Source organism: Chroicocephalus ridibundus, chromosome 12 (genome assembly GCF_963924245.1).
Source record: "Chroicocephalus ridibundus chromosome 12, bChrRid1.1, whole genome shotgun sequence".
NCBI lineage: Eukaryota > Metazoa > Chordata > Aves > Charadriiformes > Laridae > Chroicocephalus > Chroicocephalus ridibundus.
The window spans coordinates 19,721,806-19,749,105 of NC_086295.1; positions in this window are offsets into that span (position 1 = coordinate 19,721,806).

Below are 27,300 nucleotides of genomic sequence, written 5' to 3' on the forward strand. Positions count from 1 at the left end.
GAGGACAACTCAATGGACAGTGCAGGGAGAAAAGGTCCTGGCTCCTTGAATGCCGTTTCTGGAGACACTGCGATCAATGTGGGAGATATGTCAAGATGTGTGTTTGTTTTGAGGACGGCTCTCTGGAGAGTCTTAGCAAAGAGGTCACACAGATAATCAGAGCAATTCTCAGAGACACTGAGAACAAGCTCGACAATTCCCTCCTGGCACTTTCCCTGTAGGAGATACCGCAAGACGTTTCTGTACATTGGGCACAGCGCTCTGCACGGTGTTAGCAGAGACTTTCCCGGGACAGTGAAACCCTATGTCAGAGACACTGAGAAGAAGCCCCAATGTTCCCTCCAGGCACTTTCAGTGTGGGTGCCTTCTCCACGTGGTTCCTGGTTTCACTGCGGCTCTGAAGAGAATGTTAGCAAAGAGGTAACCGGGACAGTGAAAACAGTACTCAAAGCCAGGGAGAGCAAGCTCTCTCTTGGCACTTTCGATGTGGGACATACAGCGAGATGTTTGCTGCTTTTGCGTTTGGCTGTTGGGAGATTTACAGCACAAAGATATCTAGTTGATTTGAAGCAGTTCCGAGAAAGTCTAAACATAATCCCCACTTCTCCCTCCTGGCACTTTCCATGTGGGAGATCTAGCAGGATGTATATTGGTTTTGAGGACAACTCAATGGACAGTGCAGGGAGAAAAGGTCCTGGCTCCTTGAATGCCGTTTCTGGAGACACTGCGATCAATGTGGGAGATATGTCAAGATGTGTGTTTGTTTTGAGGACGGCTCTCTGGAGAGTCTTAGCAAAGAGGTCACACAGATAATCAGAGCAATTCTCAGAGACACTGAGAACAAGCTCGACAATTCCCTCCTGGCACTTTCCCTGTAGGAGATACCGCAAGACGTTTCTGTACATTGGGCACAGCGCTCTGCACGGTGTTAGCAGAGACTTTCCCGGGACAGTGAAACCCTATGTCAGAGACACTGAGAAGAAGCCCCAATGTTCCCTCCAGGCACTTTCAGTGTGGGTGCCTTCTCCACGTGGTTCCTGGTTTCACTGCGGCTCTGAAGAGAATGTTAGCAAAGAGGTAACCGGGACAGTGAAAACAGTACTCAAAGACAGGGAGAGCAAGCTCTCTCTTGGCACTTTGGATGTGGGACATACAGCGAGATGTTTGCTGCTTTTGCGTTTGGCTGTTGGGAGATTTACAGCACAAAGATATCTAGTTGATTTGAAGCAGTTCCGAGAAAGTCTAAACATAATCCCCACTTCTCCCTCCTGGCACTTTCCATGTGGGAGATATAGCAGGATGTATATTGGTTTTGAGGACAACTCAATGGACAGTGTAGGGAGAAAAGGTCCTGGCTCCTTGAATGCCGTTTCTGGAGACACTGCGATCAATGTGGGAGATATGTCAAGATGTGTGTTTGTTTTGAGGACGGCTCTCTGGAGAGTCTTAGCAAAGAGGTCACACAGATAATCAGAGCAATTCTCAGAGACACTGAGAACAAGCTCGACAATTCCCTCCTGGCACTTTCCCTGTAGGAGATACCGCAAGACGTTTCTGTACATTGGGCACAGCGCTCTGCACGGTGTTAGCAGAGACTTTCCCGGGACAGTGAAACCCTATGTCAGAGACACTGAGAAGAAGCCCCAATGTTCCCTCCAGGCACTTTCAGTGTGGGTGCCTTCTCCACGCGGTTCCTGGTTTCACTGCGGCTCTGAAGAGAATGTTAGCAAAGAGGTAACCGGGACAGTGAAAACAGTACTCAAAGACAGGGAGAGCAAGCTCTCTCTTAGCACTTTGGATGTGGGACATACAGCGAGATGTTTGCTGCTTTTGCGTTTGGCTGTTGGGAGATTTACAGCACAAAGATATCTAGTTGATTTGAAGCAGTTCCGAGAAAGTCTAAACATAATCCCCACTTCTCCCTCCTGGCACTTTCCATGTGGGAGATATAGCAGGATGTATATTGGTTTTGAGGACAACTCAATGGACAGTGCAGGGAGAAAAGGTCCTGGCTCCTTGAATGCCGTTTCTGGAGACACTGCGATCAATGTGGGAGATATGTCAAGATGTGTGTTTGTTTTGAGGACGGCTCTCTGGAGAGTCTTAGCAAAGAGGTCACACAGATAATCAGAGCAATTCTCAGAGACACTGAGAACAAGCTCGACAATTCCCTCCTGGCACTTTCCCTGTAGGAGATACCGCAAGACGTTTCTGTACATTGGGCACAGCGCTCTGCACGGTGTTAGCAGAGACTTTCCCGGGACAGTGAAACCCTATGTCAGAGACACTGAGAAGAAGCCCCAATGTTCCCTCCAGGCACTTTCAGTGTGGGTGCCTTCTCCACGTGGTTCCTGGTTTCACTGCGGCTCTGAAGAGAATGTTAGCAAAGAGGTAACCGGGACAGTGAAAACAGTACTCAAAGACAGGGAGAGCAAGCTCTCTCTTAGCACTTTGGATGTGGGACATACAGCGAGATGTTTGCTGCTTTTGCGTTTGGCTGTTGGGAGATTTACAGCACAAAGATATCTAGTTGATTTGAAGCAGTTCCGAGAAAGTCTAAACATAATCCCCACTTCTCCCTCCTGGCACTTTCCATGTGAGAGATATAGCAGGATGTATATTGGCTTTGAGGACAACTCAATGGACAGTGTAGGGAGAAAAGGTCCTGGCTCCTTGAATGCCGTTTCTGGAGACACTGCGATCAATGTGGGAGATATGTCAAGATGTGTGTTTGTTTTGAGGACGGCTCTCTGGAGAGTCTTAGCAAAGAGGTCACACAGATAATCAGAGCAATTCTCAGAGACACTGAGAACAAGCTCCACAATTCCCTCCTGGCACTTTCCCTGTAGGAGATACCGCAAGACGTTTCTGTACATTGGGCACAGCGCTCTGCACGGTGTTAGCAGAGACTTTCCCGGGACAGTGAAACCCTATGTCAGAGACACTGAGAAGAAGCCCCAATGTTCCCTCCAGGCACTTTCAGTGTGGGTGCCTTCTCCACGTGGTTCCTGGTTTCACTGCGGCTCTGAAGAGAATGTTAGCAAAGAGGTAACCGGGACAGTGAAAACAGTACTCAAAGACAGGGAGAGCAAGCTCTCTCTTGGCACTTTGGATGTGGGACATACAGCGAGATGTTTGCTGCTTTTGCGTTTGGCTGTTGGGAGATTTACAGCACAAAGATATCTAGTTGATTTGAAGCAGTTCCGAGAAAGTCTAAACATAATCCCCACTTCTCCCTCCTGGCACTTTCCATGTGGGAGATATAGCAGGATGTATATTGGTTTTGAGGACAACTCAATGGACAGTGCAGGGAGAAAAGGTCCTGGCTCCTTGAATGCCGTTTCTGGAGACACTGCGATCAATGTGGGAGATATGTCAAGATGTGTGTTTGTTTTGAGGACGGCTCTCTGGAGAGTCTTAGCAAAGAGGTCACACAGATAATCAGAGCAATTCTCAGAGACACTGAGAACAAGCTCGACAGTTCCCTCCTGGCACTTTCCCTGTAGGAGATACCGCAAGACGTTTCTGTACATTGGGCACAGCGCTCTGCACGGTGTTAGCAGAGACTTTCCCGAGACAGTGAAACCCTATGTCAGAGACACTGAGAAGAAGCCCCAATGTTCCCTCCAGGCACTTTCAGTGTGGGTGCCTTCTCCACGTGGTTCCTGGTTTCACTGCGGCTCTGAAGAGAATGTTAGCAAAGAGGTAACCGGGACAGTGAAAACAGTACTCAAAGACAGGGAGAGCAAGCTCTCTCTTAGCACTTTGGATGTGGGACATACAGCGAGATGTTTGCTGCTTTTGCGTTTGGCTGTTGGGAGATTTACAGCACAAAGATATCTAGTTGATTTGAAGCAGTTCCGAGAAAGTCTAAACATAATCCCCACTTCTCCCTCCTGGCACTTTCCATGTGGGAGATATAGCAGGATGTATATTGGTTTTGAGGACAACTCAATGGACAGTGTAGGGAGAAAAGGTCCTGGCTCCTTGAATGCCGTTTCTGGAGACACTGCGATCAATGTGGGAGATATGTCAAGATGTGTGTTTGTTTTGAGGACGGCTCTCTGGAGAGTCTTAGCAAAGAGGTCACACAGATAATCAGAGCAATTCTCAGAGACACTGAGAACAAGCTCGACAATTCCCTCCTGGCACTTTCCCTGTAGGAGATACCGCAAGACGTTTCTGTACATTGGGCACAGCGCTCTGCACGGTGTTAGCAGAGACTTTCCCGGGACAGTGAAACCCTATGTCAGAGACACTGAGAAGAAGCCCCAATGTTCCCTCCAGGCACTTTCAGTGTGGGTGCCTTCTCCACGTGGTTCCTGGTTTCACTGCGGCTCTGAAGAGAACGTTAGCAAAGAGGTAACCGGGACAGTGAAAACAGTACTCAAAGACAGGGAGAGCAAGCTCTCTCTTGGCACTTTGGATGTGGGACATACAGCGAGATGTTTGCTGCTTTTGCGTTTGGCTGTTGGGAGATTTACAGCACAAAGATATCTAGTTGATTTGAAGCAGTTCCGAGAAAGTCTAAACATAATCCCCACTTCTCCCTCCTGGCACTTTCCATGTGGGAGATATAGCAGGATGTATATTGGTTTTGAGGACAACTCAATGGACAGTGCAGGGAGAAAAGGTCCTGGCTCCTTGAATGCCGTTTCTGGAGACACTGCGATCAATGTGGGAGATATGTCAAGATGTGTGTTTGTTTTGAGGACGGCTCTCTGGAGAGTCTTAGCAAAGAGGTCACACAGATAATCAGAGCAATTCTCAGAGACACTGAGAACAAGCTCGACAATTCCCTCCTGGCACTTTCCCTGTAGGAGATACCGCAAGACGTTTCTGTACATTGGGCACAGCGCTCTGCACGGTGTTAGCAGAGACTTTCCCGGGACAGTGAAACCCTATGTCAGAGACACTGAGAAGAAGCCCCAATGTTCCCTCCAGGCACTTTCAGTGTGGGTGCCTTCTCCACGTGGTTCCTGGTTTCACTGCGGCTCTGAAGAGAATGTTAGCAAAGAGGTAACCGGGACAGTGAAAACAGTACTCAAAGACAGGGAGAGCAAGCTCTCTCTTGGCACTTTCGATGTGGGACATACAGCGAGATGTTTGCTGCTTTTGCGTTTGGCTGTTGGGAGATTTACAGCACAAAGATATCTAGTTGATTTGAAGCAGTTCCGAGAAAGTCTAAACATAATCCCCACTTCTCCCTCCTGGCACTTTCCATGTGGGAGATATAGCAGGATGTATATTGGTTTTGAGGACAACTCAATGGACAGTGCAGGGAGAAAAGGTCCTGGCTCCTTGAATGCCGTTTCTGGAGACACTGCGATCAATGTGGGAGATATGTCAAGATGTGTGTTTGTTTTGAGGACGGCTCTCTGGAGAGTCTTAGCAAAGAGGTCACACAGATAATCAGAGCAATTCTCAGAGACACTGAGAACAAGCTCGACAGTTCCCTCCTGGCACTTTCCCTGTAGGAGATACCGCAAGACGTTTCTGTACATTGGGCACAGCGCTCTGCACGGTGTTAGCAGAGACTTTCCCGGGACAGTGAAACCCTATGTCAGAGACACTGAGAAGAAGCCCCAATGTTCCCTCCAGGCACTTTCAGTGTGGGTGCCTTCTCCACGTGGTTCCTGGTTTCACTGCGGCTCTGAAGAGAATGTTAGCAAAGAGGTAACCGGGACAGTGAAAACAGTACTCAAAGACAGGGAGAGCAAGCTCTCTCTTGGCACTTTGGATGTGGGACATACAGCGAGATGTTTGCTGCTTTTGCGTTTGGCTGTTGGGAGATTTACAGCACAAAGATATCTAGTTGATTTGAAGCAGTTCCGAGAAAGTCTAAACATAATCCCCACTTCTCCCTCCTGGCACTTTCCATGTGGGAGATATAGCAGGATGTATATTGGTTTTGAGGACAACTCAATGGACAGTGCAGGGAGAAAAGGTCCTGGCTCCTTGAATGCCGTTTCTGGAGACACTGCGATCAATGTGGGAGATATGTCAAGATGTGTGTTTGTTTTGAGGACGGCTCTCTGGAGAGTCTTAGCAAAGAGGTCACACAGATAATCAGAGCAATTCTCAGAGACACTGAGAACAAGCTCGACAATTCCCTCCTGGCACTTTCCCTGTAGGAGATACCGCAAGACGTTTCTGTACATTGGGCACAGCGCTCTGCACGGTGTTAGCAGAGACTTTCCCGGGACAGTGAAACCCTATGTCAGAGACACTGAGAAGAAGCCCCAATGTTCCCTCCAGGCACTTTCAGTGTGGGTGCCTTCTCCACGTGGTTCCTGGTTTCACTGCGGCTCTGAAGAGAACGTTAGCAAAGAGGTAACCGGGACAGTGAAAACAGTACTCAAAGACAGGGAGAGCAAGCTCTCTCTTGGCACTTTGGATGTGGGACATACAGCGAGATGTTTGCTGCTTTTGCGTTTGGCTGTTGGGAGATTTACAGCACAAAGATATCTAGTTGATTTGAAGCAGTTCCGAGAAAGTCTAAACATAATCCCCACTTCTCCCTCCTGGCACTTTCCATGTGGGAGATATAGCAGGATGTATATTGGTTTTGAGGACAACTCAATGGACAGTGTAGGGAGAAAAGGTCCTGGCTCCTTGAATGCCGTTTCTGGAGACACTGCGATCAATGTGGGAGATATGTCAAGATGTGTGTTTGTTTTGAGGACGGCTCTCTGGAGAGTCTTAGCAAAGAGGTCACACAGATAATCAGAGCAATTCTCAGAGACACTGAGAACAAGCTCGACAGTTCCCTCCTGGCACTTTCCCTGTAGGAGATACCGCAAGACGTTTCTGTACATTGGGCACAGCGCTCTGCACGGTGTTAGCAGAGACTTTCCCGGGACAGTGAAACCCTATGTCAGAGACACTGAGAAGAAGCCCCAATGTTCCCTCCAGGCACTTTCAGTGTGGGTGCCTTCTCCACGTGGTTCCTGGTTTCACTGCGGCTCTGAAGAGAATGTTAGCAAAGAGGTAACCGGGACAGTGAAAACAGTACTCAAAGACAGGGAGAGCAAGCTCTCTCTTGGCACTTTGGATGTGGGACATACAGCGAGATGTTTGCTGCTTTTGCGTTTGGCTGTTGGGAGATTTACAGCACAAAGATATCTAGTTGATTTGAAGCAGTTCCGAGAAAGTCTAAACATAATCCCCACTTCTCCCTCCTGGCACTTTCCATGTGGGAGATATAGCAGGATGTATATTGGTTTTGAGGACAACTCAATGGAGAGTGTAGGGAGAAAAGGTCCTGGCTCCTTGAATGCCGTTTCTGGAGACACTGCGATCAATGTGGGAGATATGTCAAGATGTGTGTTTGTTTTGAGGACGGCTCTCTGGAGAGTCTTAGCAAAGAGGTCACACAGATAATCAGAGCAATTCTCAGAGACACTGAGAACAAGCTCGACAATTCCCTCCTGGCACTTTCCCTGTAGGAGATACCGCAAGATGTTTCTGTACATTGGGCACAGCGCTCTGCACGGTGTTAGCAGAGACTTTCCCGGGACAGTGAAACCCTATGTCAGAGACACTGAGAAGAAGCCCCAATGTTCCCTCCAGGCACTTTCAGTGTGGGTGCCTTCTCCACGTGGTTCCTGGTTTCACTGCGGCTCTGAAGAGAATGTTAGCAAAGAGGTAACCGGGACAGTGAAAACAGTACTCAAAGACAGGGAGAGCAAGCTCTCTCTTGGCACTTTGGATGTGGGACATACAGCGAGATGTTTGCTGCTTTTGCGTTTGGCTGTTGGGAGATTTACAGCACAAAGATATCTAGTTGATTTGAAGCAGTTCCGAGAAAGTCTAAACATAATCCCCACTTCTCCCTCCTGGCACTTTCCATGTGGGAGATATAGCAGGATGTATATTGGTTTTGAGGACAACTCAATGGACAGTGCAGGGAGAAAAGGTCCTGGCTCCTTGAATGCCGTTTCTGGAGACACTGCGATCAATGTGGGAGATATGTCAAGATGTGTGTTTGTTTTGAGGACGGCTCTCTGGAGAGTCTTAGCAAAGAGGTCACACAGATAATCAGAGCAATTCTCAGAGACACTGAGAACAAGCTCGACAATTCCCTCCTGGCACTTTCCCTGTAGGAGATACCGCAAGATGTTTCTGTACATTGGGCACAGCGCTCTGCACGGTGTTAGCAGAGACTTTCCCGGGACAGTGAAACCCTATGTCAGAGACACTGAGAAGAAGCCCCAATGTTCCCTCCAGGCACTTTCAGTGTGGGTGCCTTCTCCACGTGGTTCCTGGTTTCACTGCGGCTCTGAAGAGAATGTTAGCAAAGAGGTAACCGGGACAGTGAAAACAGTACTCAAAGACAGGGAGAGCAAGCTCTCTCTTGGCACTTTGGATGTGGGACATACAGCGAGATGTTTGCTGCTTTTGCGTTTGGCTGTTGGGAGATTTACAGCACAAAGATATCTAGTTGATTTGAAGCAGTTCCGAGAAAGTCTAAACATAATCCCCACTTCTCCCTCCTGGCACTTTCCATGTGGGAGATATAGCAGGATGTATATTGGTTTTGAGGACAACTCAATGGACAGTGCAGGGAGAAAAGGTCCTGGCTCCTTGAATGCCGTTTCTGGAGACACTGCGATCAATGTGGGAGATATGTCAAGATGTGTGTTTGTTTTGAGGACGGCTCTCTGGAGAGTCTTAGCAAAGAGGTCACACAGATAATCAGAGCAATTCTCAGAGACACTGAGAACAAGCTCCACAATTCCCTCCTGGCACTTTCCCTGTAGGAGATACCGCAAGACGTTTCTGTACATTGGGCACAGCGCTCTGCACGGTGTTAGCAGAGACTTTCCTGGGACAGTGAAACCCTATGTCAGAGACACTGAGAAGAAGCCCCAATGTTCCCTCCAGGCACTTTCAGTGTGGGTGCCTTCTCCACGTGGTTCCTGGTTTCACTGCGGCTCTGAAGAGAACGTTAGCAAAGAGGTAACCGGGACAGTGAAAACAGTACTCAAAGACAGGGAAAGCAAGCTCTCTCTTGGCACTTTGGATGTGGGACATACAGCGAGATGTTTGCTGCTTTTGCGTTTGGCTGTTGGGAGATTTACAGCACAAAGATATCTAGTTGATTTGAAGCAGTTCCGAGAAAGTCTAAACATAATCCCCACTTCTCCCTCCTGGCACTTTCCATGTGGGAGATATAGCAGGATGTATATTGGTTTTGAGGACAACTCAATGGACAGTGCAGGGAGAAAAGGTCCTGGCTCCTTGAATGCCGTTTCTGGAGACACTGCGATCAATGTGGGAGATATGTCAAGATGTGTGTTTGTTTTGAGGACGGCTCTCTGGAGAGTCTTAGCAAAGAGGTCACACAGATAATCAGAGCAATTCTCAGAGACACTGAGAACAAGCTCCACAATTCCCTCCTGGCACTTTCCCTGTAGGAGATACCGCAAGACGTTTCTGTACATTGGGCACAGCGCTCTGCACGGTGTTAGCAGAGACTTTCCCGGGACAGTGAAACCCTATGTCAGAGACACTGAGAAGAAGCCCCAATGTTCCCTCCAGGCACTTTCAGTGTGGGTGCCTTCTCCACGTGGTTCCTGGTTTCACTGCGGCTCTGAAGAGAATGTTAGCAAAGAGGTAACCGGGACAGTGAAAACAGTACTCAAAGACAGGGAGAGCAAGCTCTCTCTTGGCACTTTGGATGTGGGACATACAGCGAGATGTTTGCTGCTTTTGCGTTTGGCTGTTGGGAGATTTACAGCACAAAGATATCTAGTTGATTTGAAGCAGTTCCGAGAAAGTCTAAACATAATCCCCACTTCTCCCTCCTGGCACTTTCCATGTGGGAGATATAGCAGGATGTATATTGGTTTTGAGGACAACTCAATGGACAGTGCAGGGAGAAAAGGTCCTGGCTCCTTGAATGCCGTTTCTGGAGACACTGCGATCAATGTGGGAGATATGTCAAGATGTGTGTTTGTTTTGAGGACGGCTCTCTGGAGAGTCTTAGCAAAGAGGTCACACAGATAATCAGAGCAATTCTCAGAGACACTGAGAACAAGCTCGACAATTCCCTCCTGGCACTTTCCCTGTAGGAGATACCGCAAGACGTTTCTGTACATTGGGCACAGCGCTCTGCACGGTGTTAGCAGAGACTTTCCCGGGACAGTGAAACCCTATGTCAGAGACACTGAGAAGAAGCCCCAATGTTCCCTCCAGGCACTTTCAGTGTGGGTGCCTTCTCCACGTGGTTCCTGGTTTCACTGCGGCTCTGAAGAGAATGTTAGCAAAGAGGTAACCGGGACAGTGAAAACAGTACTCAAAGACAGGGAGAGCAATCTCTCTCTTAGCACTTTGGATGTGGGACATACAGCGAGATGTTTGCTGCTTTTGCGTTTGGCTGTTGGGAGATTTACAGCACAAAGATATCTAGTTGATTTGAAGCAGTTCCGAGAAAGTCTAAACATAATCCCCACTTCTCCCTCCTGGCACTTTCCATGTGGGAGATATAGCAGGATGTATATTGGTTTTGAGGACAACTCAATGGACAGTGCAGGGAGAAAAGGTCCTGGCTCCTTGAATGCCGTTTCTGGAGACACTGCGATCAATGTGGGAGATATGTCAAGATGTGTGTTTGTTTTGAGGACGGCTCTCTGGAGAGTCTTAGCAAAGAGGTCACACAGATAATCAGAGCAATTCTCAGAGACACTGAGAACAAGCTCCACAATTCCCTCCTGGCACTCTCCCTGTAGGAGATACCGCAAGACGTTTCTGTACATTGGGCACAGCGCTCTGCACGGTGTTAGCAGAGACTTTCCCGGGACAGTGAAACCCTATGTCAGAGACACTGAGAAGAAGCCCCAATGTTCCCTCCAGGCACTTTCAGTGTGGGTGCCTTCTCCACGTGGTTCCTGGTTTCACTGCGGCTCTGAAGAGAATGTTAGCAAAGAGGTAACCGGGACAGTGAAAACAGTACTCAAAGACAGGGAGAGCAAGCTCTCTCTTGGCACTTTGGATGTGGGACATACAGCGAGATGTTTGCTGCTTTTGCGTTTGGCTGTTGGGAGATTTACAGCACAAAGATATCTAGTTGATTTGAAGCAGTTCCGAGAAAGTCTAAACATAATCCCCACTTCTCCCTCCTGGCACTTTCCATGTGGGAGATATAGCAGGATGTATATTGGTTTTGAGGACAACTCAATGGACAGTGCAGGGAGAAAAGGTCCTGGCTCCTTGAATGCCGTTTCTGGAGACACTGCGATCAATGTGGGAGATATGTCAAGATGTGTGTTTGTTTTGAGGACGGCTCTCTGGAGAGTCTTAGCAAAGAGGTCACACAGATAATCAGAGCAATTCTCAGAGACACTGAGAACAAGCTCGACAATTCCCTCCTGGCACTTTCCCTGTAGGAGATACCGCAAGATGTTTCTGTACATTGGGCACAGCGCTCTGCACGGTGTTAGCAGAGACTTTCCCGGGACAGTGAAACCCTATGTCAGAGACACTGAGAAGAAGCCCCAATGTTCCCTCCAGGCACTTTCAGTGTGGGTGCCTTCTCCACGTGGTTCCTGGTTTCACTGCGGCTCTGAAGAGAATGTTAGCAAAGAGGTAACCGGGACAGTGAAAACAGTACTCAAAGACAGGGAGAGCAAGCTCTCTCTTGGCACTTTGGATGTGGGACATACAGCGAGATGTTTGCTGCTTTTGCGTTTGGCTGTTGGGAGATTTACAGCACAAAGATATCTAGTTGATTTGAAGCAGTTCCGAGAAAGTCTAAACATAATCCCCACTTCTCCCTCCTGGCACTTTCCATGTGGGAGATATAGCAGGATGTATATTGGTTTTGAGGACAACTCAATGGACAGTGCAGGGAGAAAAGGTCCTGGCTCCTTGAATGCCGTTTCTGGAGACACTGCGATCAATGTGGGAGATATGTCAAGATGTGTGTTTGTTTTGAGGACGGCTCTCTGGAGAGTCTTAGCAAAGAGGTCACACAGATAATCAGAGCAATTCTCAGAGACACTGAGAACAAGCTCGACAATTCCCTCCTGGCACTTTCCCTGTAGGAGATACCGCAAGACGTTTCTGTACATTGGGCACAGCGCTCTGCACGGTGTTAGCAGAGACTTTCCCGGGACAGTGAAACCCTAAGTCAGAGACACTGAGAAGAAGCCCCAATGTTCCCTCCAGGCACTTTCAGTGTGGGTGCCTTCTCCACGTGGTTCCTGGTTTCACTGCGGCTCTGAAGAGAATGTTAGCAAAGAGGTAACTGGGACAGTGAAAACAGTACTCAAAGACAGGGAGAGCAAGCTCTCTCTTAGCACTTTGGATGTGGGACATACAGCGAGATGTTTGCTGCTTTTGCGTTTGGCTGTTGGGAGATTTACAGCACAAAGATATCTAGTTGATTTGAAGCAGTTCCGAGAAAGTCTAAACATAATCCCCACTTCTCCCTCCTGGCACTTTCCATGTGGGAGATATAGCAGGATGTATATTGGTTTTGAGGACAACTCAATGGACAGTGCAGGGAGAAAAGGTCCTGGCTCCTTGAATGCCGTTTCTGGAGACACTGCGATCAATGTGGGAGATATGTCAAGATGTGTGTTTGTTTTGAGGACGGCTCTCTGGAGAGTCTTAGCAAAGAGGTCACACAGATAATCAGAGCAATTCTCAGAGACACTGAGAACAAGCTCGACAATTCCCTCCTGGCACTTTCCCTGTAGGAGATACCGCAAGACGTTTCTGTACATTGGGCACAGCGCTCTGCACGGTGTTAGCAGAGACTTTCCCGGGACAGTGAAACCCTATGTCAGAGACACTGAGAAGAAGCCCCAATGTTCCCTCCAGGCACTTTCAGTGTGGGTGCCTTCTCCACGTGGTTCCTGGTTTCACTGCGGCTCTGAAGAGAATGTTAGCAAAGAGGTAACCGGGACAGTGAAAACAGTACTCAAAGACAGGGAGAGCAAGCTCTCTCTTAGCACTTTGGATGTGGGACATACAGCGAGATGTTTGCTGCTTTTGCGTTTGGCTGTTGGGAGATTTACAGCACAAAGATATCTAGTTGATTTGAAGCAGTTCCGAGAAAGTCTAAACATAATCCCCACTTCTCCCTCCTGGCACTTTCCATGTGAGAGATATAGCAGGATGTATATTGGCTTTGAGGACAACTCAATGGACAGTGTAGGGAGAAAAGGTCCTGGCTCCTTGAATGCCGTTTCTGGAGACACTGCGATCAATGTGGGAGATATGTCAAGATGTGTGTTTGTTTTGAGGACGGCTCTCTGGAGAGTCTTAGCAAAGAGGTCACACAGATAATCAGAGCAATTCTCAGAGACACTGAGAACAAGCTCGACAATTCCCTCCTGGCACTTTCCCTGTAGGAGATACCGCAAGACGTTTCTGTACATTGGGCACAGCGCTCTGCACGGTGTTAGCAGAGACTTTCCCGGGACAGTGAAACCCTATGTCAGAGACACTGAGAAGAAGCCCCAATGTTCCCTCCAGGCACTTTCAGTGTGGGTGCCTTCTCCACGTGGTTCCTGGTTTCACTGCGGCTCTGAAGAGAATGTTAGCAAAGAGGTAACCGGGACAGTGAAAACAGTACTCAAAGACAGGGAGAGCAAGCTCTCTCTTGGCACTTTGGATGTGGGACATACAGCGAGATGTTTGCTGCTTTTGCGTTTGGCTGTTGGGAGATTTACAGCACAAAGATATCTAGTTGATTTGAAGCAGTTCCGAGAAAGTCTAAACATAATCCCCACTTCTCCCTCCTGGCACTTTCCATGTGGGAGATATAGCAGGATGTATATTGGCTTTGAGGACAACTCAATGGACAGTGTAGGGAGAAAAGGTCCTGGCTCCTTGAATGCCGTTTCTGGAGACACTGCGATCAATGTGGGAGATATGTCAAGATGTGTGTTTGTTTTGAGGACGGCTCTCTGGAGAGTCTTAGCAAAGAGGTCACACAGATAATCAGAGCAATTCTCAGAGACACTGAGAACAAGCTCGACAATTCCCTCCTGGCACTTTCCCTGTAGGAGATACCGCAAGACGTTTCTGTACATTGGGCACAGCGCTCTGCACGGTGTTAGCAGAGACTTTCCCGGGACAGTGAAACCCTATGTCAGAGACACTGAGAAGAAGCCCCAATGTTCCCTCCAGGCACTTTCAGTGTGGGTGCCTTCTCCACGTGGTTCCTGGTTTCACTGCGGCTCTGAAGAGAATGTTAGCAAAGAGGTAACCGGGACAGTGAAAACAGTACTCAAAGACAGGGAGAGCAAGCTCTCTCTTGGCACTTTGGATGTGGGACATACAGCGAGATGTTTGCTGCTTTTGCGTTTGGCTGTTGGGAGATTTACAGCACAAAGATATCTAGTTGATTTGAAGCAGTTCCGAGAAAGTCTAAACATAATCCCCACTTCTCCCTCCTGGCACTTTCCATGTGGGAGATATAGCAGGATGTATATTGGTTTTGAGGACAACTCAATGGACAGTGCAGGGAGAAAAGGTCCTGGCTCCTTGAATGCCGTTTCTGGAGACACTGCGATCAATGTGGGAGATATGTCAAGATGTGTGTTTGTTTTGAGGACGGCTCTCTGGAGAGTCTTAGCAAAGAGGTCACACAGATAATCAGAGCAATTCTCAGAGACACTGAGAACAAGCTCGACAATTCCCTCCTGGCACTTTCCCTGTAGGAGATACCGCAAGACGTTTCTGTACATTGGGCACAGCGCTCTGCACGGTGTTAGCAGAGACTTTCCCGGGACAGTGAAACCCTATGTCAGAGACACTGAGAAGAAGCCCCAATGTTCCCTCCAGGCACTTTCAGTGTGGGTGCCTTCTCCACGTGGTTCCTGGTTTCACTGCGGCTCTGAAGAGAATGTTAGCAAAGAGGTAACCGGGACAGTGAAAACAGTACTCAAAGACAGGGAGAGCAAGCTCTCTCTTAGCACTTTGGATGTGGGACATACAGCGAGATGTTTGCTGCTTTTGCGTTTGGCTGTTGGGAGATTTACAGCACAAAGATATCTAGTTGATTTGAAGCAGTTCCGAGAAAGTCTAAACATAATCCCCACTTCTCCCTCCTGGCACTTTCCATGTGAGAGATATAGCAGGATGTATATTGGCTTTGAGGACAACTCAATGGACAGTGTAGGGAGAAAAGGTCCTGGCTCCTTGAATGCCGTTTCTGGAGACACTGCGATCAATGTGGGAGATATGTCAAGATGTGTGTTTGTTTTGAGGACGGCTCTCTGGAGAGTCTTAGCAAAGAGGTCACACAGATAATCAGAGCAATTCTCAGAGACACTGAGAACAAGCTCGACAATTCCCTCCTGGCACTTTCCCTGTAGGAGATACCGCAAGACGTTTCTGTACATTGGGCACAGCGCTCTGCACGGTGTTAGCAGAGACTTTCCCGGGACAGTGAAACCCTATGTCAGAGACACTGAGAAGAAGCCCCAATGTTCCCTCCAGGCACTTTCAGTGTGGGTGCCTTCTCCACGTGGTTCCTGGTTTCACTGCGGCTCTGAAGAGAATGTTAGCAAAGAGGTAACCGGGACAGTGAAAACAGTACTCAAAGACAGGGAGAGCAAGCTCTCTCTTGGCACTTTGGATGTGGGACATACAGCGAGATGTTTGCTGCTTTTGCGTTTGGCTGTTGGGAGATTTACAGCACAAAGATATCTAGTTGATTTGAAGCAGTTCCGAGAAAGTCTAAACATAATCCCCACTTCTCCCTCCTGGCACTTTCCATGTGGGAGATATAGCAGGATGTATATTGGTTTTGAGGACAACTCAATGGACAGTGCAGGGAGAAAAGGTCCTGGCTCCTTGAATGCCGTTTCTGGAGACACTGCGATCAATGTGGGAGATATGTCAAGATGTGTGTTTGTTTTGAGGACGGCTCTCTGGAGAGTCTTAGCAAAGAGGTCACACAGATAATCAGAGCAATTCTCAGAGACACTGAGAACAAGCTCGACAATTCCCTCCTGGCACTTTCCCTGTAGGAGATACCGCAAGATGTTTCTGTACATTGGGCACAGCGCTCTGCACGGTGTTAGCAGAGACTTTCCCGGGACAGTGAAACCCTATGTCAGAGACACTGAGAAGAAGCCCCAATGTTCCCTCCAGGCACTTTCAGTGTGGGTGCCTTCTCCACGTGGTTCCTGGTTTCACTGCGGCTCTGAAGAGAATGTTAGCAAAGAGGTAACCGGGACAGTGAAAACAGTACTCAAAGACAGGGAGAGCAAGCTCTCTTCTGGCACTTTGGATGTGGGACATACAGCGAGATGTTTGCTGCTTTTGCGTTTGGCTGTTGGGAGATTTACAGCACAAAGATATCTAGTTGATTTGAAGCAGTTCCGAGAAAGTCTAAACATAATCCCCACTTCTCCCTCCTGGCACTTTCCATGTGGGAGATATAGCAGGATGTATATTGGTTTTGAGGACAACTCAATGGACAGTGCAGGGAGAAAAGGTCCTGGCTCCTTGAATGCCGTTTCTGGAGACACTGCGATCAATGTGGGAGATATGTCAAGATGTGTGTTTGTTTTGAGGACGGCTCTCTGGAGAGTCTTAGCAAAGAGGTCACACAGATAATCAGAGCAATTCTCAGAGACACTGAGAACAAGCTCGACAATTCCCTCCTGGCACTTTCCCTGTAGGAGATACCGCAAGACGTTTCTGTACATTGGGCACAGCGCTCTGCACGGTGTTAGCAGAGACTTTCCCGGGACAGTGAAACCCTAAGTCAGAGACACTGAGAAGAAGCCCCAATGTTCCCTCCAGGCACTTTCAGTGTGGGTGCCTTCTCCACGTGGTTCCTGGTTTCACTGCGGCTCTGAAGAGAATGTTAGCAAAGAGGTAACCGGGACAGTGAAAACAGTACTCAAAGACAGGGAGAGCAAGCTCTCTCTTAGCACTTTGGATGTGGGACATACAGCGAGATGTTTGCTGCTTTTGCGTTTGGCTGTTGGGAGATTTACAGCACAAAGATATCTAGTTGATTTGAAGCAGTTCCGAGAAAGTCTAAACATAATCCCCACTTCTCCCTCCTGGCACTTTCCATGTGGGAGATATAGCAGGATGTATATTGGTTTTGAGGACAACTCAATGGACAGTGCAGGGAGAAAAGGTCCTGGCTCCTTGAATGCCGTTTCTGGAGACACTGCGATCAATGTGGGAGATATGTCAAGATGTGTGTTTGTTTTGAGGACGGCTCTCTGGAGAGTCTTAGCAAAGAGGTCACACAGATAATCAGAGCAATTCTCAGAGACACTGAGAACAAGCTCGACAATTCCCTCCTGGCACTTTCCCTGTAGGAGATACCGCAAGACGTTTCTGTACATTGGGCACAGCGCTCTGCACGGTGTTAGCAGAGACTTTCCCGGGACAGTGAAACCCTATGTCAGAGACACTGAGAAGAAGCCCCAATGTTCCCTCCAGGCACTTTCAGTGTGGGTGCCTTCTCCACGTGGTTCCTGGTTTCACTGCGGCTCTGAAGAGAATGTTAGCAAAGAGGTAACCGGGACAGTGAAAACAGTACTCAAAGACAGGGAGAGCAAGCTCTCTCTTGGCACTTTGGATGTGGGACATACAGCGAGATGTTTGCTGCTTTTGCGTTTGGCTGTTGGGAGATTTACAGCACAAAGATATCTAGTTGATTTGAAGCAGTTCCGAGAAAGTCTAAACATAATCCCCACTTCTCCCTCCTGGCACTTTCCATGTGGGAGATATAGCAGGATGTATATTGGCTTTGAGGACAACTCAATGGACAGTGTAGGGAGAAAAGGTCCTGGCTCCTTGAATGCCGTTTCTGGAGACACTGCGATCAATGTGGGAGATATGTCAAGATGTGTGTTTGTTTTGAGGACGGCTCTCTGGAGAGTCTTAGCAAAGAGGTCACACAGATAATCAGAGCAATTCTCAGAGACACTGAGAACAAGCTCCACAATTCCCTCCTGGCACTTTCCCTGTAGGAGATACCGCAAGACGTTTCTGTACATTGGGCACAGCGCTCTGCACGGTGTTAGCAGAGACTTTCCCGGGACAGTGAAACCCTATGTCAGAGACACTGAGAAGAAGCCCCAATGTTCCCTCCAGGCACTTTCAGTGTGGGTGCCTTCTCCACGTGGTTCCTGGTTTCACTGCGGCTCTGAAGAGAATGTTAGCAAAGAGGTAACCGGGACAGTGAAAACAGTACTCAAAGACAGGGAGAGCAAGCTCTCTCTTGGCACTTTGGATGTGGGACATACAGCGAGATGTTTGCTGCTTTTGCGTTTGGCTGTTGGGAGATTTACAGCACAAAGATATCTAGTTGATTTGAAGCAGTTCCGAGAAAGTCTAAACATAATCCCCACTTCTCCCTCCTGGCACTTTCCATGTGAGAGATATAGCAGGATGTATATTGGCTTTGAGGACAACTCAATGGACAGTGCAGGGAGAAAAGGTCCTGGCTCCTTGAATGCCGTTTCTGGAGACACTGCGATCAATGTGGGAGATATGTCAAGATGTGTGTTTGTTTTGAGGACGGCTCTCTGGAGAGTCTTAGCAAAGAGGTCACACAGATAATCAGAGCAATTCTCAGAGACACTGAGAACAAGCTCGACAATTCCCTCCTGGCACTTTCCCTGTAGGAGATACCGCAAGACGTTTCTGTACATTGGGCACAGCGCTCTGCACGGTGTTAGCAGAGACTTTCCCGGGACAGTGAAACCCTATGTCAGAGACACTGAGAAGAAGCCCCAATGTTCCCTCCAGGCACTTTCAGTGTGGGTGCCTTCTCCACGTGGTTCCTGGTTTCACTGCGGCTCTGAAGAGAATGTTAGCAAAGAGGTAACCGGGACAGTGAAAACAGTACTCAAAGACAGGGAGAGCAAGCTCTCTCTTAGCACTTTGGATGTGGGACATACAGCGAGATGTTTGCTGCTTTTGCGTTTGGCTGTTGGGAGATTTACAGCACAAAGATATCTAGTTGATTTGAAGCAGTTCCGAGAAAGTCTAAACATAATCCCCACTTCTCCCTCCTGGCACTTTCCATGTGAGAGATATAGCAGGATGTATATTGGCTTTGAGGACAACTCAATGGACAGTGTAGGGAGAAAAGGTCCTGGCTCCTTGAATGCCGTTTCTGGAGACACTGCGATCAATGTGGGAGATATGTCAAGATGTGTGTTTGTTTTGAGGACGGCTCTCTGGAGAGTCTTAGCAAAGAGGTCACACAGATAATCAGAGCAATTCTCAGAGACACTGAGAACAAGCTCCACAATTCCCTCCTGGCACTTTCCCTGTAGGAGATACCGCAAGACGTTTCTGTACATTGGGCACAGCGCTCTGCACGGTGTTAGCAGAGACTTTCCCGGGACAGTGAAACCCTATGTCAGAGACACTGAGAAGAAGCCCCAATGTTCCCTCCAGGCACTTTCAGTGTGGGTGCCTTCTCCACGTGGTTCCTGGTTTCACTGCGGCTCTGAAGAGAATGTTAGCAAAGAGGTAACCGGGACAGTGAAAACAGTACTCAAAGACAGGGAGAGCAAGCTCTCTCTTGGCACTTTGGATGTGGGACATACAGCGAGATGTTTGCTGCTTTTGCGTTTGGCTGTTGGGAGATTTACAGCACAAAGATATCTAGTTGATTTGAAGCAGTTCCGAGAAAGTCTAAACATAATCCCCACTTCTCCCTCCTGGCACTTTCCATGTGAGAGATATAGCAGGATGTATATTGGCTTTGAGGACAACTCAATGGACAGTGTAGGGAGAAAAGGTCCTGGCTCCTTGAATGCCGTTTCTGGAGACACTGCGATCAATGTGGGAGATATGTCAAGATGTGTGTTTGTTTTGAGGACGGCTCTCTGGAGAGTCTTAGCAAAGAGGTCACACAGATAATCAGAGCAATTCTCAGAGACACTGAGAACAAGCTCGACAATTCCCTCCTGGCACTTTCCCTGTAGGAGATACCGCAAGACGTTTCTGTACATTGGGCACAGCGCTCTGCACGGTGTTAGCAGAGACTTTCCCGGGACAGTGAAACCCTATGTCAGAGACACTGAGAAGAAGCCCCAATGTTCCCTCCAGGCACTTTCAGTGTGGGTGCCTTCTCCACGTGGTTCCTGGTTTCACTGCGGCTCTGAAGAGAATGTTAGCAAAGAGGTAACCGGGACAGTGAAAACAGTACTCAAAGACAGGGAGAGCAAGCTCTCTCTTGGCACTTTGGATGTGGGACATACAGCGAGATGTTTGCTGCTTTTGCGTTTGGCTGTTGGGAGATTTACAGCACAAAGATATCTAGTTGATTTGAAGCAGTTCCGAGAAAGTCTAAACATAATCCCCACTTCTCCCTCCTGGCACTTTCCATGTGGGAGATATAGCAGGATGTATATTGGTTTTGAGGACAACTCAATGGACAGTGTAGGGAGAAAAGGTCCTGGCTCCTTGAATGCCATTTCTGGAGACACTGCGATCAATGTGGGAGATATGTCAAGATGTGTGTTTGTTTTGAGGACGGCTCTCTGGAGAGTCTTAGCAAAGAGGTCACACAGATAATCAGAGCAATTCTCAGAGACACTGAGAACAAGCTCGACAATTCCCTCCTGGCACTTTCCCTGTAGGAGATACCGCAAGACGTTTCTGTACATTGGGCACAGCGCTCTGCACGGTGTTAGCAGAGACTTTCCCGGGACAGTGAAACCCTATGTCAGAGACACTGAGAAGAAGCCCCAATGTTCCCTCCAGGCACTTTCAGTGTGGGTGCCTTCTCTACGTGGTTCCTGGTTTCACTGCGGCTCTGAAGAGAATGTTAGCAAAGAGGTAACCGGGACAGTGAAAACAGTACTCAAAGACAGGGAGAGCAAGCTCTCTCTTAGCACTTTGGATGTGGGACATACAGCGAGATGTTTGCTGCTTTTGCGTTTGGCTGTTGGGAGATTTACAGCACAAAGATATCTAGTTGATTTGAAGCAGTTCCGAGAAAGTCTAAACATAATCCCCACTTCTCCCTCCTGGCACTTTCCATGTGGGAGATATAGCAGGATGTATATTGGTTTTGAGGACAACTCAATGGACAGTGTAGGGAGAAAAGGTCCTGGCTCCTTGAATGCCGTTTCTGGAGACACTGCGATCAATGTGGGAGATATGTCAAGATGTGTGTTTGTTTTGAGGACGGCTCTCTGGAGAGTCTTAGCAAAGAGGTCACAAAGATAATCAGAGCAATTCTCAGAGACACTGAGAACAAGCTCGACAATTCCCTCCTGGCACTTTCCCTGTAGGAGATACCGCAAGACGTTTCTGTACATTGGGCACAGCGCTCTGCACGGTGTTAGCAGAGACTTTCCCGGGACAGTGAAACCCTATGTCAGAGACACTGAGAAGAAGCCCCAGTGTTCCCTCCAGGCACTTTCAGTGTGGGTGCCTTCTCCACGTGGTTCCTGGTTTCACTGCGGCTCTGAAGAGAATGTTAGCAAAGAGGTAACCGGGACAGTGAAAACAGTACTCAAAGACAGGGAGAGCAAGCTCTCTCTTGGCACTTTGGATGTGGGACATACAGCGAGATGTTTGCTGCTTTTGCGTTTGGCTGTTGGGAGATTTACAGCACAAAGATATCTAGTTGATTTGAAGCAGTTCCGAGAAAGTCTAAACATAATCCCCACTTCTCCCTCCTGGCACTTTCCATGTGGGAGATATAGCAGGATGTATATTGGTTTTGAGGACAACTCAATGGACAGTGCAGGGAGAAAAGGTCCTGGCTCCTTGAATGCCGTTTCTGGAGACACTGCGATCAATGTGGGAGATATGTCAAGATGTGTGTTTGTTTTGAGGACGGCTCTCTGGAGAGTCTTAGCAAAGAGGTCACACAGATAATCAGAGCAATTCTCAGAGACACTGAGAACAAGCTCGACAATTCCCTCCTGGCACTTTCCCTGTAGGAGATACCGCAAGACGTTTCTGTACATTGGGCACAGCGCTCTGCACAGTGTTAGCAGAGACTTTCCCGGGACAGTGAAACCCTATGTCAGAGACACTGAGAAGAAGCCCCAATGTTCCCTCCAGGCACTTTCAGTGTGGGTGCCTTCTCCACGTGGTTCCTGGTTTCACTGCGGCTCTGAAGAGAATGTTAGCAAAGAGGTAACCGGGACAGTGAAAACAGTACTCAAAGACAGGGAGAGCAAGCTCTCTCTTGGCACTTTGGATGTGGGACATACAGCGAGATGTTTGCTGCTTTTGCGTTTGGCTGTTGGGAGATTTACAGCACAAAGATATCTAGTTGATTTGAAGCAGTTCCGAGAAAGTCTAAACATAATCCCCACTTCTCCCTCCTGGCACTTTCCATGTGGGAGATATAGCAGGATGTATATTGGTTTTGAGGACAACTCAATGGACAGTGCAGGGAGAAAAGGTCCTGGCTCCTTGAATGCCGTTTCTGGAGACACTGCGATCAATGTGGGAGATATGTCAAGATGTGTGTTTGTTTTGAGGACGTCTCTCTGGAGAGTCTTAGCAAAGAGGTCACACAGATAATCAGAGCAATTCTCAGAGACACTGAGAACAAGCTCGACAATTCCCTCCTGGCACTTTCCCTGTAGGAGATACTGCAAGACGTTTCTGTACATTGGGCACAGCGCTCTGCACGGTGTTAGCAGAGACTTTCCCGGGACAGTGAAACCCTATGTCAGAGACACTGAGAAGAAGCCCCAATGTTCCCTCCAGGCACTTTCAGTGTGGGTGCCTTCTCCACGTGGTTCCTGGTTTCACTGCGGCTCTGAAGAGAATGTTAGCAAAGAGGTAACCGGGACAGTGAAAACAGTACTCAAAGACAGGGAGAGCAAGCTCTCTCTTGGCACTTTGGATGTGGGACATACAGCAAGATGTTTGCTGCTTTTGCGTTTGGCTGTTGGGAGATTTACAGCACAAAGATATCTAGTTGATTTGAAGCAGTTCCGAGAAAGTCTAAACATAATCCCCACTTCTCCCTCCTGGCACTTTCCATGTGGGAGATATAGCAGGATGTATATTGGTTTTGAGGACAACTCAATGGACAGTGTAGGGAGAAAAGGTCCTGGCTCCTTGAATGCCGTTTCTGGAGACACTGCGATCAATGTGGGAGATATGTCAAGATGTGTGTTTGTTTTGAGGACGGCTCTCTGGAGAGTCTTAGCAAAGAGGTCACAAAGATAATCAGAGCAATTCTCAGAGACACTGAGAACAAGCTCGACAATTCCCTCCTGGCACTTTCCCTGTAGGAGATACCGCAAGACGTTTCTGTACATTGGGCACAGCGCTCTGCACAGTGTTAGCAGAGACTTTCCCGGGACAGTGAAACCCTATGTCAGAGACACTGAGAAGAAGCCCCAGTGTTCCCTCCAGGCACTTTCAGTGTGGGTGCCTTCTCCACGTGGTTCCTGGTTTCACTGCGGCTCTGAAGAGAATGTTAGCAAAGAGGTAACCGGGACAGTGAAAACAGTACTCAAAGACAGGGAGAGCAAGCTCTCTCTTGGCACTTTGGATGTGGGACATACAGCGAGATGTTTGCTGCTTTTGCGTTTGGCTGTTGGGAGATTTACAGCACAAAGATATCTAGTTGATTTGAAGCAGTTCCGAGAAAGTCTAAACATAATCCCCACTTCTCCCTCCTGGCACTTTCCATGTGGGAGATATAGCAGGATGTATATTGGTTTTGAGGACAACTCAATGGACAGTGTAGGGAGAAAAGGTCCTGGCTCCTTGAATGCCGTTTCTGGAGACACTGCGATCAATGTGGGAGATATGTCAAGATGTGTGTTTGTTTTGAGGACGGCTCTCTGGAGAGTCTTAGCAAAGAGGTCACACAGATAATCAGAGCAATTCTCAGAGACACTGAGAACAAGCTCGACAATTCCCTCCTGGCACTTTCCCTGTAGGAGATACCGCAAGACGTTTCTGTACATTGGGCACAGCGCTCTGCACGGTGTTAGCAGAGACTTTCCCGGGACAGTGAAACCCTATGTCAGAGACACTGAGAAGAAGCCCCAGTGTTCCCTCCAGGCACTTTCAGTGTGGGTGCCTTCTCCACGTGGTTCCTGGTTTCACTGCGGCTCTGAAGAGAATGTTAGCAAAGAGGTAACCGGGACAGTGAAAACAGTACTCAAAGACAGGGAGAGCAAGCTCTCTCTTGGCACTTTGGATGTGGGACATACAGCGAGATGTTTGCTGCTTTTGCGTTTGGCTGTTGGGAGATTTACAGCACAAAGATATCTAGTTGATTTGAAGCAGTTCCAAGAAAGTCTAAACATAATCCCCACTTCTCCCTCCTGGCACTTTCCATGTGGGAGATATAGCAGGATGTATATTGGTTTTGAGGACAACTCAATGGACAGTGTAGGGAGAAAAGGTCCTGGCTCCTTGAATGCCGTTTCTGGAGACACTGCGATCAATGTGGGAGATATGTCAAGATGTGTGTTTGTTTTGAGGACCTCTCTCTGGAGAGTCTTAGCAAAGAGGTCACACAGATAATCAGAGCAATTCTCAGAGACACTGAGAACAAGCTCGACAATTCCCTCCTGGCACTTTCCCTGTAGGAGATACCGCAAGACGTTTCTGTACATTGGGCACAGCGCTCTGCACGGTGTTAGCAGAGACTTTCCCGGGACAGTGAAACCCTATGTCAGAGACACTGAGAAGAAGCCCCAATGTTCCCTCCAGGCACTTTCAGTGTGGGTGCCTTCTCCACGTGGTTCCTGGTTTCACTGCGGCTCTGAAGAGAATGTTAGCAAAGAGGTAACCGGGACAGTGAAAACAGTACTCAAAGACAGGGAGAGCAAGCTCTCTCTTGGCACTTTGGATGTGGGACATACAGCGAGATGTTTGCTGCTTTTGCGTTTGGCTGTTGGGAGATTTACAGCACAAAGATATCTAGTTGATTTGAAGCAGTTCCAAGAAAGTCTAAACATAATCCCCACTTCTCCCTCCTGGCACTTTCCATGTGGGAGATATAGCAGGATGTATATTGGTTTTGAGGACAACTCAATGGACAGTGTAGGGAGAAAAGGTCCTGGCTCCTTGAATGCCGTTTCTGGAGACACTGCGATCAATGTGGGAGATATGTCAAGATGTGTGTTTGTTTTGAGGACCTCTCTCTGGAGAGTCTTAGCAAAGAGGTCACACAGATAATCAGAGCAATTCTCAGAGACACTGAGAACAAGCTCGACAATTCCCTCCTGGCACTTTCCCTGTAGGAGATACCGCAAGACGTTTCTGTACATTGGGCACAGCGCTCTGCACGGTGTTAGCAGAGACTTTCCCGGGACAGTGAAACCCTATGTCAGAGACACTGAGAAGAAGCCCCAATGTTCCCTCCAGGCACTTTCAGTGTGGGTGCCTTCTCCACGTGGTTCCTGGTTTCACTGCGGCTCTGAAGAGAATGTTAGCAAAGAGGTAACCGGGACAGTGAAAACAGTACTCAAAGACAGGGAGAGCAAGCTCTCTCTTGGCACTTTGGATGTGGGACATACAGCGAGATGTTTGCTGCTTTTGCGTTTGGCTGTTGGGAGATTTACAGCACAAAAATATCTAGTTGATTTGAAGCAGTTCCGAGAAAGTCTAAACATAATCCCCACTTCTCCCTCCTGGCACTTTCCATGTGGGAGATATAGCAGGATGTATATTGGTTTTGAGGACAACTCAATGGACAGTGCAGGGAGAAAAGGTCCTGGCTCCTTGAATGCCGTTTCTGGAGACACTGCGATCAATGTGGGAGATATGTCAAGACGTGTGTTTGTTTTGAGGACGGCTCTCTGGAGAGTCTTAGCAAAGAGGTCACACAGATAATCAGAGCAATTCTCAGAGACACTGAGAACAAGCTCGACAATTCCCTCCTGGCACTTTCCCTGTAGGAGATACCGCAAGACGTTTCTGTACATTGGGCACAGCGCTCTGCACGGTGTTAGCAGAGACTTTCCCAGGACAGTGAAACCCTATGTCAGAGACACTGAGAAGAAGCCCCAATGTTCCCTCCAGGCACTTTCAGTGTGGGTGCCTTCTCCACGTGGTTCCTGGTTTCACTGCGGCTCTGAAGAGAATGTTAGCAAAGAGGTAACCGGGACAGTGAAAACAGTACTCAAAGACAGGGAGAGCAAGCTCTCTCTTGGCACTTTGGATGTGGGACATACAGCGAGATGTTTGCTGCTTTTGCGTTTGGCTGTTGGGAGATTTACAGCACAAAGATATCTAGTTGATTTGAAGCAGTTCCGAGAAAGTCTAAACATAATCCCCACTTCTCCCTCCTGGCACTTTCCATGTGGGAGATATAGCAGGATGTATATTGGTTTTGAGGACAACTCAATGGACAGTGTAGGGAGAAAAGGTCCTGGCTCCTTGAATGCCGTTTCTGGAGACACTGCGATCAATGTGGGAGATATGTCAAGATGTGTGTTTGTTTTGAGGACGGCTCTCTGGAGAGTCTTAGCAAAGAGGTCACACAGATAATCAGAGCAATTCTCAGAGACACTGAGAACAAGCTCCACAATTCCCTCCTGGCACTTTCCCTGTAGGAGATACCGCAAGACGTTTCTGTACATTGGGCACAGCGCTCTGCACGGTGTTAGCAGAGACTTTCCCAGGACAGTGAAACCCTATGTCAGAGACACTGAGAAGAAGCCCCAATGTTCCCTCCAGGCACTTTCAGTGTGGGTGCCTTCTCCACGTGGTTCCTGGTTTCACTGCGGCTCTGAAGAGAATGTTAGCAAAGAGGTAACCGGGACAGTGAAAACAGTACTCAAAGACAGGGAGAGCAAGCTCTCTCTTAGCACTTTGGATGTGGGACATACAGCGAGATGTTTGCTGCTTTTGCGTTTGGCTGTTGGGAGATTTACAGCACAAAGATATCTAGTTGATTTGAAGCAGTTCCAAGAAAGTCTAAACATAATCCCCACTTCTCCCTCCTGGCACTTTCCATGTGGGAGATATAGCAGGATGTATATTGGTTTTGAGGACAACTCAATGGACAGTGTAGGGACAAAAGGTCCTGGCTCCTTGAATGCCGTTTCTGGAGACACTGCGATCAATGTGGGAGATATGTCAAGATGTGTGTTTGTTTTGAGGACGTCACTCTGGAGAGTCTTAGCAAAGAGGTCACAAAGATAATCAGAGCAATTCTCAGAGACACTGAGAACAAGCTCGACAATTCCCTCCTGGCACTTTCCCTGTAGGAGATACCGCAAGACGTTTCTGTACATTGGGCACAGCGCTCTGCACGGTGTTAGCAGAGACTTTCCCGGGACAGTGAAACCCTATGTCAGAGACACTGAGAAGAAGCCCCAATGTTCCCTCCAGGCACTTTCAGTGTGGGTG